Below are 11619 nucleotides of genomic sequence, written 5' to 3'. Positions count from 1 at the left end.
AACTTTTGAGTAAATATATCTATTCTCTCTCAGGTATGATTACTCTTCTATTTTCTCAACTTAAAACCTCACTGAAACTTTCTCATTTTCAGTGACAAAATGTTTTAAAAGGTGGTTTCAGTGATTCTCTATACTCACCACATCTTCAAGTATATCTTCATACTTATCTTAAAAATCTAAACGATCACTGAATCCTTTCTTATCAGTGATCAAAACGTTTTTTAAATGCCAGTTTCAATACTCTCTTATCACTAAACCCGATGTCTTAAAACCATCACTGAATATTTCCCTTCAGTGATAAAATGTTTTAAAAGGGGTTATCAGTGTTTTCTTAGACACTGTATGACTCTTCGTTTTCTTAAAAACTATTTGTTTTTAAAAGAAAATAGTTAATGAAACGTCTTTATGACGACATTCTCTATTTACTATGCGGGACGCTTTGAGACGCACAAAAAGTTCTGTCATTACGCTCCCTCATTTAATGACATCCAATCATGGATGAGAACGCGATATCTTTTTCATCATGACCGCTTTCCCGAACCGTCGTCTTTTCTTTCTCTCTCATATTATTTCTCTCTCCTCCTACCTATAAATATGAGACTTCTTCTCCACTTTTTTCTTTACGCTTATAAAATTCTTAGACGAAACTCTGCAAGAATTCTCCCGAAAGCAAGAACTCTCAAAATCTTCTAAGATCTTTCGACCTTTTCTCTCTTAACATCTAAGGTTGATATCTTCTTCTTTTTCTTTATCTTCTGTTATAAGAAACATTTAATCTATTTAAGAATCTTGTTCTCTTAAATACATTAAACAATAAAGGTTTTTAATCATTTCTTTCTTGGTTATAATCTTGTTCCTTTATACACATTTCACTTGATAAACCCTAATCTTTTAAGGATTTTTCAAAAGAAGTTTTTACTTGTTCAAAAACTTGTTCTATAATCTTAACCATAAACTCTTGGCTTATTTCTAACAACCTATTTGCTCTACTTCTTATTGATACAAACAGATGGCTGCCAAGAACGTCAACTTCTCCATTGACGAGATCTCCATCAAGGCCAACAACCACATTGCCTTGTTGGAGATACCTTCCTCTAAAGCGTTTTACCAAGATGCGGCTGACTTCCTCAAGCAGTCATCCTTGGGCTACACTCTCAACCATGAGCCCCTCATGGTCAAGGAACTTCTTCAGCAGTTCTGGCTCACTGCTGAGGTTGTCGAAGTCCAAGACGACGCTAGACGCGAGATGGAGCAGATCCATTTCACTCAGCTCATCTTTTCGTCTTCCCAAGGGTCCCTTCAACAGCGAACCCTCCACCTCCGAGATCATCACTTTTCTTGACGCCAGTGGCTACCAGTGGCCAATGAAGAAGGACTCCAACGCCCCTCTAAAGTCCTTGACGAAGATTGAGAAGAACAGGATGTCAGTTGTCTGGCAATACTTGTTTTCTCATTTCATCCAGTGCATGGGTGGAAAAACTGGAGGTCAGGACCAGACCTCTAGGATCGCCTTGATCATAGGCATATCTGCGATTCAGCGTCTCAATATAAATTTTGTTGCGGTCATTTTCGATGACCTGGTGCTCAAGCTGAATAAGCGCCAAGGAGAAAAGGTGGTGCCTTACACCAGGTTTCTTTCKATGGTGTTCTCAAAGATCTTTAAAGCTCTTTACCCCAAAGAAGGAAACCTTCCGGTTTTCAAGCTTGGATCCAGGATTCTGGATCATAAGCTGAGGGACAGTGATGTGACACTATCTTCCATTGTGTCCATCACTACCTAGTCTCCTCAGGTGGCCATGACAAGGGAACCCCCCCCCCCCAGCGTCTAGCCAAGCCACCAAAACCCCTTCAAAACGACCCTCTTAACTAACTCTTGGTTCTCCTCAGAGAGCCAAGAAGTCCAAAAAGTGGACAACTACGTCACTAGCTGGGGCCTCTGAAAAGGCTTCAGTTATTGAAACTAGCCTTATCCCCGAGGCGTCTTCTGTTAACCCTCCCTGCTCTTTAGTGATTTCTCCCATCACTGTCGTATCAGTGGTACCTTCACCAATCACTTCAGTGACCCAAATCACTGAAAGTGTGGATATCAGCGCCGCCACCGCTGAATACCCACGTCTCTTCTCAACCATTTTCTCTTCTCCTCCTTCTTTGGTCTATACACATGTCCATGATGTATCAACGACTGTCCTTCCTGATACTGAGACACGCACCACTGGACCTGAGGTTGCTTCTCTCGATGCTCCTCTGCATACGGATGTCCAGCCTCTCGAGGACATCTTTGCTCACGCCAGTAACAATCCTTTAGATGTCACTGATGGCCCCTCAGGTATTCCATCTTCCAACCCTTTCTTTTCTTCTAACCTTGAGCCTTCTGCTCACACTTCTTCTTTTTCAGGTCCTTCTTCGATGCATCAGTCTGATGCTCAGGAAGTGGAAGAGGAAGAAAGAGAGAAAGATGATGGAGGAGAAAGAGAGAAAGATGATGGAGGAGATGAAGAGATCGATGATGCCTATGATATGGCATTTGACATCAAACTTCTCATTCCAACCGTTAACACTGTCCTCTGCAGGATCAACGAAGTCCACCAAGAGATGCCCCGCCAAGGTGATCTTGATGCAAACTTCCTTGCCATCCAGGCGGACGTTCAAGAAGTGCAGAGTTATCTCCAGATTCTCCAAGAAGCTGTTCAAGCCAACACCGATGCCATTGTTGTTCTTCACAGCAGGCCTGACGCTGCTCAGGCTATCGCTGATCAGCAGATTGGTCTACTTCAACAGATCCTGGATGCTGTCCGTCAACCAGCTCCAGTAATCCCTCCTTCTTTCTCTGCCAGTGATCGCGCCCAGCTCCATGAGACGGGTGAGGCAACGACAACTCTAGCCAATGCTTTGCAAAGGCTAGAGGATAAAATGGTTCTCCAGCGTCAGCGCTTGGACGAACTCTCTGGCCAATTCTCTCAAGTCTTAGCCAGAAAGGGGGAGATGAGGTCCAACGCTGGTGAATCATCCGATGATGTGCCTACTCCTTCTCAGGCCGTTGGTCCAGTATCAGCTAGAGCTGAAGTAGTTGCTGCTCCTGTAATCCCGTCCACCAAAGTTGTTTCAGCTGAGGTTGTCGATGACATCCTTAGGGATGATGCCCATACCATTACTGCTGCTGGTGATGATGATGATGATGAAAATGAAGATGATGATGATGAAGATGATGATGAACCTACCATTCCAGACACCAAAAATGATCTAGATGGCGACGATGACGATGATGATGAAGATGACTTTACCATCAAATTCCAAAAGCCATCAATCGTCACCAAAGGTGTTACTCTCGGGGATTCCGCATCCCAAGGGGAGCAAAGGCAAGGTGAATCAACTCCATCAGGGAACCAGGACCCCAAGTCGAAAGACAAGGCGGTCGCTGAAGAAGGAAACTTGAAGGTATTGTTCAAAATCCCTCAACAACCTTTGTTTGAAGACTCTACCTCTCAGGTAATGATCACTTCAACTTATCAACTTCATATTCCAACAATAACCTGCGTTCGACTGGAGCAGGTACCTGATCAACCCATTTCTTGTGCTCCTACCGACCAACAGATGTCTCAGCTGAAGGAGTCACTCGACCAGACTAGAGTAAAAATCCCTCTTCGTACCTCTAATGGTGGTGAGTTTGACTTCTTATCTGAAGCTGAAAGACTCAGGGCATTAAGGGCTGAAGAAGAGCTAGAGCTTTAAAAGAAGCAGACTGAAGACAACTTAAGGTTGGCCAAGTCACTAGGTAAAAAAGTCCTTCCAAAGAAGAAGTCCAAGAAAACGGTGAACGTTGTCCAAGCCCAGGCTAAACTTTTTTCGATTGCAGAAGTTGAGCATGAGAAGAATTTGAAGCTGGTGGAAAAGGACAAGCGATGGAGCGAAGCCAAGATGAAAAAGAGAATTAGTATCCGCCCAATTATCAGCTTCAGCATCAGCGGACGTTCTAAAGATGGTGGAATGCTGGTCTCAATGCTCATCACCAGGGACAATCTTGATGTCGTTACCGAGTATCCTTCCTACCTAGGTCGTTATGGATTCAGTGAATGGATGGAGATCAAACAAGCCATTCAGCAATCCAAGTCGAGACACAAGACACTTATCGAGGACACCATCAGCGAGCTTATCAAAAGGATGTCCAAGTATGTCAATGTCCCTGACAGGACAACTCTGAAGAAGGGTGGGAAGAAGAAACTCAAGCTCTTTGATCCTAATGATGGACCATTCCTAAGGAACGAACATGAAACAAGGTTCTGCTTAGATGAAGTCCTGAAGGGTCATAAGAGTACATACATTTCTATGTTGAATCTTGACTTGCCAGATAAGGATCCCTATACACCCAACTCTATGCATTTTAAACCTGAGTTAGGAGTTATATTCCTTGACTATGAAGGTGAAGTTAGATTTCAGAGAATGTCAGAGCTACATCTATGACCAATGGATCATTTGGTTTATCTTTTGCTCTGGATAGATGATATCATGCCTAGAAAAGTCGTAAATCTGAAGATACGAAGGGAATTCCTACGTCAAGAAAACTTGGTGAAAATGTACCTGGGTACATAGATCTAAGATCTCTAGAATAGTTTCTCTTTGTAAACAACAATCCACTTTTCCTTGTAACTTCATGTACTATGTCTACTTTCAGTGATTGTACTTATATTCTGTAAGTTTTGGACATGTACTGTAATACTTGTAATATTTTCTATGATTAATAAAATGAGTATTCTATGTACTTTACTGAAAAAGATCCCTGAAAAAAGTAATAGGGACACAAGTCTATGAGTTCCGATGTTACTTTTTACATTCGCTGACAATCTATGAGTCAGTGAATAAGCTTTCAGTTTCAGTTCCCGTACTTACAATTTTCTTAGATATAACTTAACGAAAATTTTCAAGCTGAGACTGGTTAACTGAAAAAGATCCCAAAATAGTAAAAAGGGACATGTATTTTATATGTAACTTTTCCTTACTATTATTTGATAAGATAACTTTCTTTATGTTATCTTGTTATCATCAAATAGGGGAGATTGTTGATCCTCTCTCTCAGTGATTTGATGATAATCCCTTTTCACTTGTACGTTGTATTTATTTTTCTGTATTTTCAGTTCCAGCGATTTTCACTGAGTATGTTCAGTGATCGCTGAAGAACATGCATTGTAAATCTATCAAAGATATCAATACTTCAAGAAGACAACACTCACACCAAAGAACCTTCAGCAAACGTCGAAGACTGAAACTGAAGATTAGATACTAACAAGTACGTGATCTGAAGCGGTATTCAGTGATTACAAGTATGTCTACATATGTGTGAAGACTGCTCAAGCTTCAGCGAATGATGATGAGACCTTCAGGTCATTCCAGCATTCAGCGATCAAAGGAAGCTTGCTTAGCACGATTGTTGTTATCTTGTCCTTATGCACACAAAGAACAAAACCCATACCCTTATGAAAGTTGGTACGGTACGGAGCCGACTAGTCGACCCTATTGTCCACCAACTTTAGGTAAGGATGTCTGCTCATGAATAGTGTTTTTTGTACTTTTCACTGTAGCAAAGGACAAGTCTTCCTTTTAAGGCTTGACACACACTCTAACCCTACCATATTGCATTGAATGAACATTTAATGCACTTGGTGTAAATAGAAGTATTTCTTCTCCATGCAGAGTGCGCGCAACTCACTCTCTAACCCTAATTCTTACTTCAAGCATTTTCTAGCTTAAGTAAAGGATCTTCTTTACAACAATTTCTTTGCTTGTATTTGCTAAGACTTTGTGTGTAACTAAAGATTGTTTAGATAGGTTTTTACTACCTTATCTTTCCACAAACAATCTTGTAAAATCTCTATTGATCTTGTCTATCAATATATATTTTAAATTTGAAAATACTGTGTTTGTATTCATCACCCCCTTCTACAAACTGTTTCTCTTCTTGTAGGCCCTCACGGGACCAACAGAGTTAAATATATATATTTCATTGCAAACTCAACATAACGCGTTTAATGGTTTTCCATCAAACAAACTAAAAAAAGAAAGGAAACAAGATTCCAAACAATAGGATTAGCAATGAATGTTTTGTTTCTTAAGTGTAATATTACCTCCATCTCAAATTTTGAGAAATGTGTCGATCCATTTTGAAGAAAACATTGGTATGATTTTTTCTTATTTAATAACATATGTTAATCTTTAAAAACACACTACATCAAGATTTGGCATAATGGCATCAAATAACATGGTGTAGCTGTTTTCTTGGACATAAGTAGGTTTGGAACTCTAGAGATGACCAAAAGAAAGTCAAAAGATGTTATCTAAAATTTTAAGGTTCGATTTTCACTTGCTTAGATATTATCGTTGGATCAAGCAAGACCTTCTGGATAACTTAAATCCAATTCCTTATGATAATCAAACTACACATGAAATATAATGTAGAGAATAAAATTCAAGATCGAATCTGTGATTGATATAGTCAACCTTTCGATTGTTTGCCACTATTGTTCGAAATCAATAGCATATGATATGTGATACCGCAAGTGGAACATTTATCGATTAAAGTTAATCAAGTTCGCTACTGAAATCAAATTTCAAATAATACCTAGATGACAAAATAAGGTTAATTAATAACAACTAAACTCACCGTAGCTGCGAAAAATGTTTTGTCTCCGATTTTAGAGAGCACAGTCATCGCAAGAGACTTGCTAAACCCCTAATTTCACCAAACACGTTAGAAAAGGCTTCAAATCACCATGCAAAAAAAAAAGAATTCTCTTAAATTGAAATGGAAAAACGAAACTTAGTTGAAGAATTAAAAGCAGAAGTTTTGATGAATACCTCCATAAAATACAGCCATGGCTGCCCTCATTAATTTCGAGCCCTAAATTGAGCATAAGGAGGCGATGGTTTGAGTAGTGTTGTGGAATTTCTTGCACAAAATGGTAATTAATGTAATATAGATGGATGTTGATGAGAACGAGCGGCCTGAATCAAATGATGAAGATGAAAAGGAGGATCCTGGAAGTGGGGAGATCGATGGTGAAGAGAAGGAGCCAGATAGGTTGGCTAATGAAAAAGATGATGAGAGCGATGAACAGATGAAGAAGCAGGAAAAGGAAGAAAACACATTTTGACCTTACCCAAACCGTTTTTGACAGAAGAGAAATGCTGGAAAAGGAAGAGAAGCCAAGAAAGCAAAGGTTTGACTATTGCATTTAAAGTCAATGCATACAAAACTTGTACATCATGCTTTATGAGTTGTAATTAAGAGATTTTTGAAATTATCACATAAAATGGTTGTACCTTGTGCTTAAAGTCTTGTACTTAAGACTTTGTCTTAAATGCTTATTAATGTAGTATAGATATATATATATACACATACACATTGTTATAATCGGGTTTCAAACAACCTGAGTTGAGGTAACTTATACATGATTATTATGTGAATTACGTGAACTATGCATGTTTAATTTAGAAATGCATGAATCAGGTATGCATGTGAAAATAATACYGTGCATACATATGAGAAAACAATATGTATATGTGAATATGATAATATGCATACATGGAAAGATGTGAAAGTGCATGTGCGAGTAAATGATCTTATGTGAAGTTTATTATTTTAAAAGGAATCTTTGCGGTTAAGAAAAGGAAATTTTATAACATAGTTTCCACCGCCCGAAGAGTTTTATTTTAATAAAACTTATCACCGCCTTTGTTAGAAGTATATATGTAAAAGAGGAAAAGATAAGATCTTATCTTATCTTTATTTTGAAAAAGAAACCTTTTGAGAGGAAGAAAGTGTGTGTGGCGGTGGAAGCGTTATTGAGAAAGATTCTGCACAAAAAGTGATTTAAAGATTCTGTAATATTTGAAGATTTACTGTGTGCTTATAATCTGCAGAATCTATGCTTATTAAGGTGAGTTTTTTTTAAAACTACCGTTGATTATAAACTGTGAGTTTTAATCTGTTGTTTGATTTTATAAACTGTTGGGTTTTGGTAGTCTGAAATTTAGAAAGAGTTTGGTAAAACTGTTTCTAAACAGTTTAAAAGAAATGTTTTATGATTTTGAAATTTGAGACTGTTTTGGAAAGATTAAAGCATAAACTATGCTTTAAAAACAGTTTTAGGAATGATATCTTGTTTTGAGGATTTAAAGAGAATTATATGATTTGAGAAATCATTTACAGAACAGATTGTTCTGAGGCTTAAAAGGTTTTGAATATAAACCTATTTTAAGACTATGATTGGTTAAAACTATGGACGAGGTTCACTCTGACGTATATGACTTTGTTCCGTCATTGGATGTAATAGTCTATAGATTTTGGTTAAAACTATGAACGAGGTTCACTCTGACAGAAATGACTGCAACATGTCATTGGATGAAATAGTTCATAAGAATTTCAGGGGTAATAAGGGTGGTGGTTGTGTGTGATGGATATAGTTGTTGCTATTAAGGGGAATTTTGGATGTAATAAGGATGGTCGTTGTGTGTGCATGGTATAACTATTGCTATTATATCTTTTAAGATTACAACAGATTGGAGTTCTCACTTCTTGGTGATTTGAGDATTYAKAKATGTTGTTCTTATTAGAAATAATAGTATTGATGTTATGGTTACGGGAAAAATATAGCCTATGGTCATTGGTTTTGGTAAAAGTATTTTGGATGTAGAGGAACCAGAGATGCTCTGGTTGTTCCTTGAAAGAAACCAGAGGGGATCTGGTTGGTCCTCACTGTAGAACCAGAGGGTTCTGAATATTGATTTAAGAAATGGGCAAGTTCTTACTAAAAGAACTAGTTGGACCAGAGGCTCTGTATCTATAGATAAGAGCTTATGTGTCAAAATCATGTTTTTAAGAAGTTTTTAAAGGATTTTTATACTTAGAATCTTTTAATGAAAAACAGACCAGAGGGGCTTTGGTTGGCTTACACGTTGAACCAGAGGCTCTGGTTGGTCTTGACTTTTAAACCAGAAGCTATGGTTAGTACAACCAGAAGCTCTGGTTATACATGAACTCTTTTAATCATTTTTGGTTATGGAAAAAGCTATTTTATTACTTACAAAGTTAGTCAAGGAACATTATGTGAAGTTACATGAGCAAAAGGCTCTGGTTAGTACAACCAGAGGCTCTGGTCGAGGAACCAGAGGGCTCTGGTCCTCTTATGAGTTGAAACATTTTCTAAGTGTATTCTTTGAAACCAAAGGTCCGATGGACTCAAACAGAATGTGGTTTTATCCTTCATTATAAGAAATGGTTTTAATATTTTGGTGATCTTCACCCTGCATTACATAAAAAAGGAACCTCACTAGACATTCATGTCTAACCCTCATTTTTGTGTTTTCAAAATACGTGTGCAGGTAATAATAATAAGGGAAAGAGCATTCTGTGAATTATTTCCCTATGTGCTTAGCTGTATGAAGATCTTAATTAGCCATGTTTTGAAGTATAGATGTCAAGATACAAGAGCATGTACTTTTGGAAGTTTTGAGTTGTGCATTTTGCATTGTAGACTCTTGTATTATGGACCTTTATGTGTTTAACATGTATTCTATGTACAAAATATGTGTTATATATGCAATGTGAGATTGAGGGTGTTACACACATACATTTGACTGACTTCGGAAATGGAACATGAACCAATTGGAAGTGGTGCATAGCCAGAAATCGTTCGACGTCTATTTATTTAAATGAGAATGCCGTGACGAGCGAAAAGCCTTACTGCGTTGCGGCATAACGCAATCAAAGCTTTCAACCTTGACCGCTCCTTCAAGCTAGTCGCTAGAAAGAAGCGACGAGGCTCGCTTCTTCAATTCAAGTTCAACTTTTCCTCTGTTCGGAACAACATTCTTCCAAATCGTTTTACTCCAATCCATTCTTGGGGTCAAAAAGACACTAGTAGGTGACCACAAGATTAAAAAGAAGGGCTCATTTCAATGAAATTTTTATTTGGGGATTTCACCGGTTACTAATCCAGTCAAACAAGGCAATGGCTCTTGTGAGAACAAAGCCTAAAGTGCCATTTTGTTTGGGCCCGTGGGTACCTTCTGATTCGGGGTTTCTTACTAGTATCAACAATGAGAAAAAAAACTATCAAATGAAAAATTGGTTCATGTTTCATTCCCAAAGTCAGTCGTGTGTATGTATATATATATATATATATATACATACATCTTATAGAACAAATTTTATCAAAGTTTTAAAATAACCCATAATGCACTAAGTGAGACTATTTTATGCATTTTGTCTTACCATAATGCACTAAATGTGCATTTGGTACACTGGACTGAAAATGCAGAACTGGACAAAGATCCCTACTCAATGTTTGGCTTGACTTTTATGCGGAACAAACATGAACATAGTGGAACAAAATGGAACAGACCTGTTCCACAACTACCCTATGGAACATGGTGGAACAAGATGAAACAAACTTATATTTTACCAATATAACCTCAAAATAAAACTTAATTTTTTTTTTCTAAAACATCAAATAGGTCCCCTTTTTACATGTTGTTCATTCTTTAAATTTTAATTTATTTATTGTATTTTATGTCTCTTAAACTTTCATTTTAGTGTCCTCAAAATGTTATTTTTATACGGTTTCTATATTTTTATTAATTTATGTAAATTATTATATATTAATAATAAAAAATAATGCAGAAAAGAGATAAAAATAAAAATTGGAAACTATATAAACTTTTTATTTGGTGTCATTTTAATTGTTTTGACGAAACTTTTGAATGATATATGTTGTTATAAAAAATAATTATTCTATTATAATTATTAAATTACATAAATAAATTAAAATAAATAACTCATTAGGAGTAAATTGATCATTTTACTTGTTCTGTTATGTCTAGTTTTATCTTATCAAATGTTGAACAATTATTCTGTCATGGCTGAAACCAAACACATATTAAATGCCACTCTTTTATGCATTTGGTCTTATCTATACTATATTATAAAACATTTGACAAAAACTCTTAAAAACGATTTTTATGTACGAAATACTGTTTATTAATGCATATTACTTAAAATTTAAGATTACAAGTAATTTGTGCATAAGTACAATTTATTAAAGCTCCATACTTGAATTCGTCTGACTAACTGCATATAAGCATAATCAAATATTGGATAAACATCTTATTTTAAATATAAAAAATCTAAAATATAATTAAGATAATCATTGATAACTAAGAGAATACTTAGTTATTATCTTTATAAAAAATTATATTATAAAACCTAAATTAAATTATAATTAAAAAAATTTAGTTAAGAAAATTACACCAAAACAGAAGAACTTTTAAAAAGATTAATTTAATACTGATATCGATATTTTTTTTTCAGAACCACATAAAACCAATGTTACTTAAAATTCAAGATTACAAGTAAATTATGCATAAGTACAACTTATTAAATCTCGATGTTTGAATTCGTATAACTAACTGCGGATAAACATAATCAAATAGAAGATAAACATCTTATTTTAAAATATAAAAAATCTAAAATATAACTAGAATAATTATCGAGTTCTAACAAAATAATTAATTATTATCTTTATAAGAAAATTATATTATTAAACCAAATATAAATTACTTTGTTATTGT

The sequence above is a fragment of the Cynara cardunculus genome, unplaced genomic scaffold (assembly GCF_001531365.2).
Source record: "Cynara cardunculus var. scolymus isolate 2C unplaced genomic scaffold, CcrdV1 Un_Scaffold_674, whole genome shotgun sequence".
Classification (NCBI taxonomy): domain Eukaryota; kingdom Viridiplantae; phylum Streptophyta; class Magnoliopsida; order Asterales; family Asteraceae; genus Cynara; species Cynara cardunculus.
Note: the sequence above shows the minus strand (reverse complement) of the source record.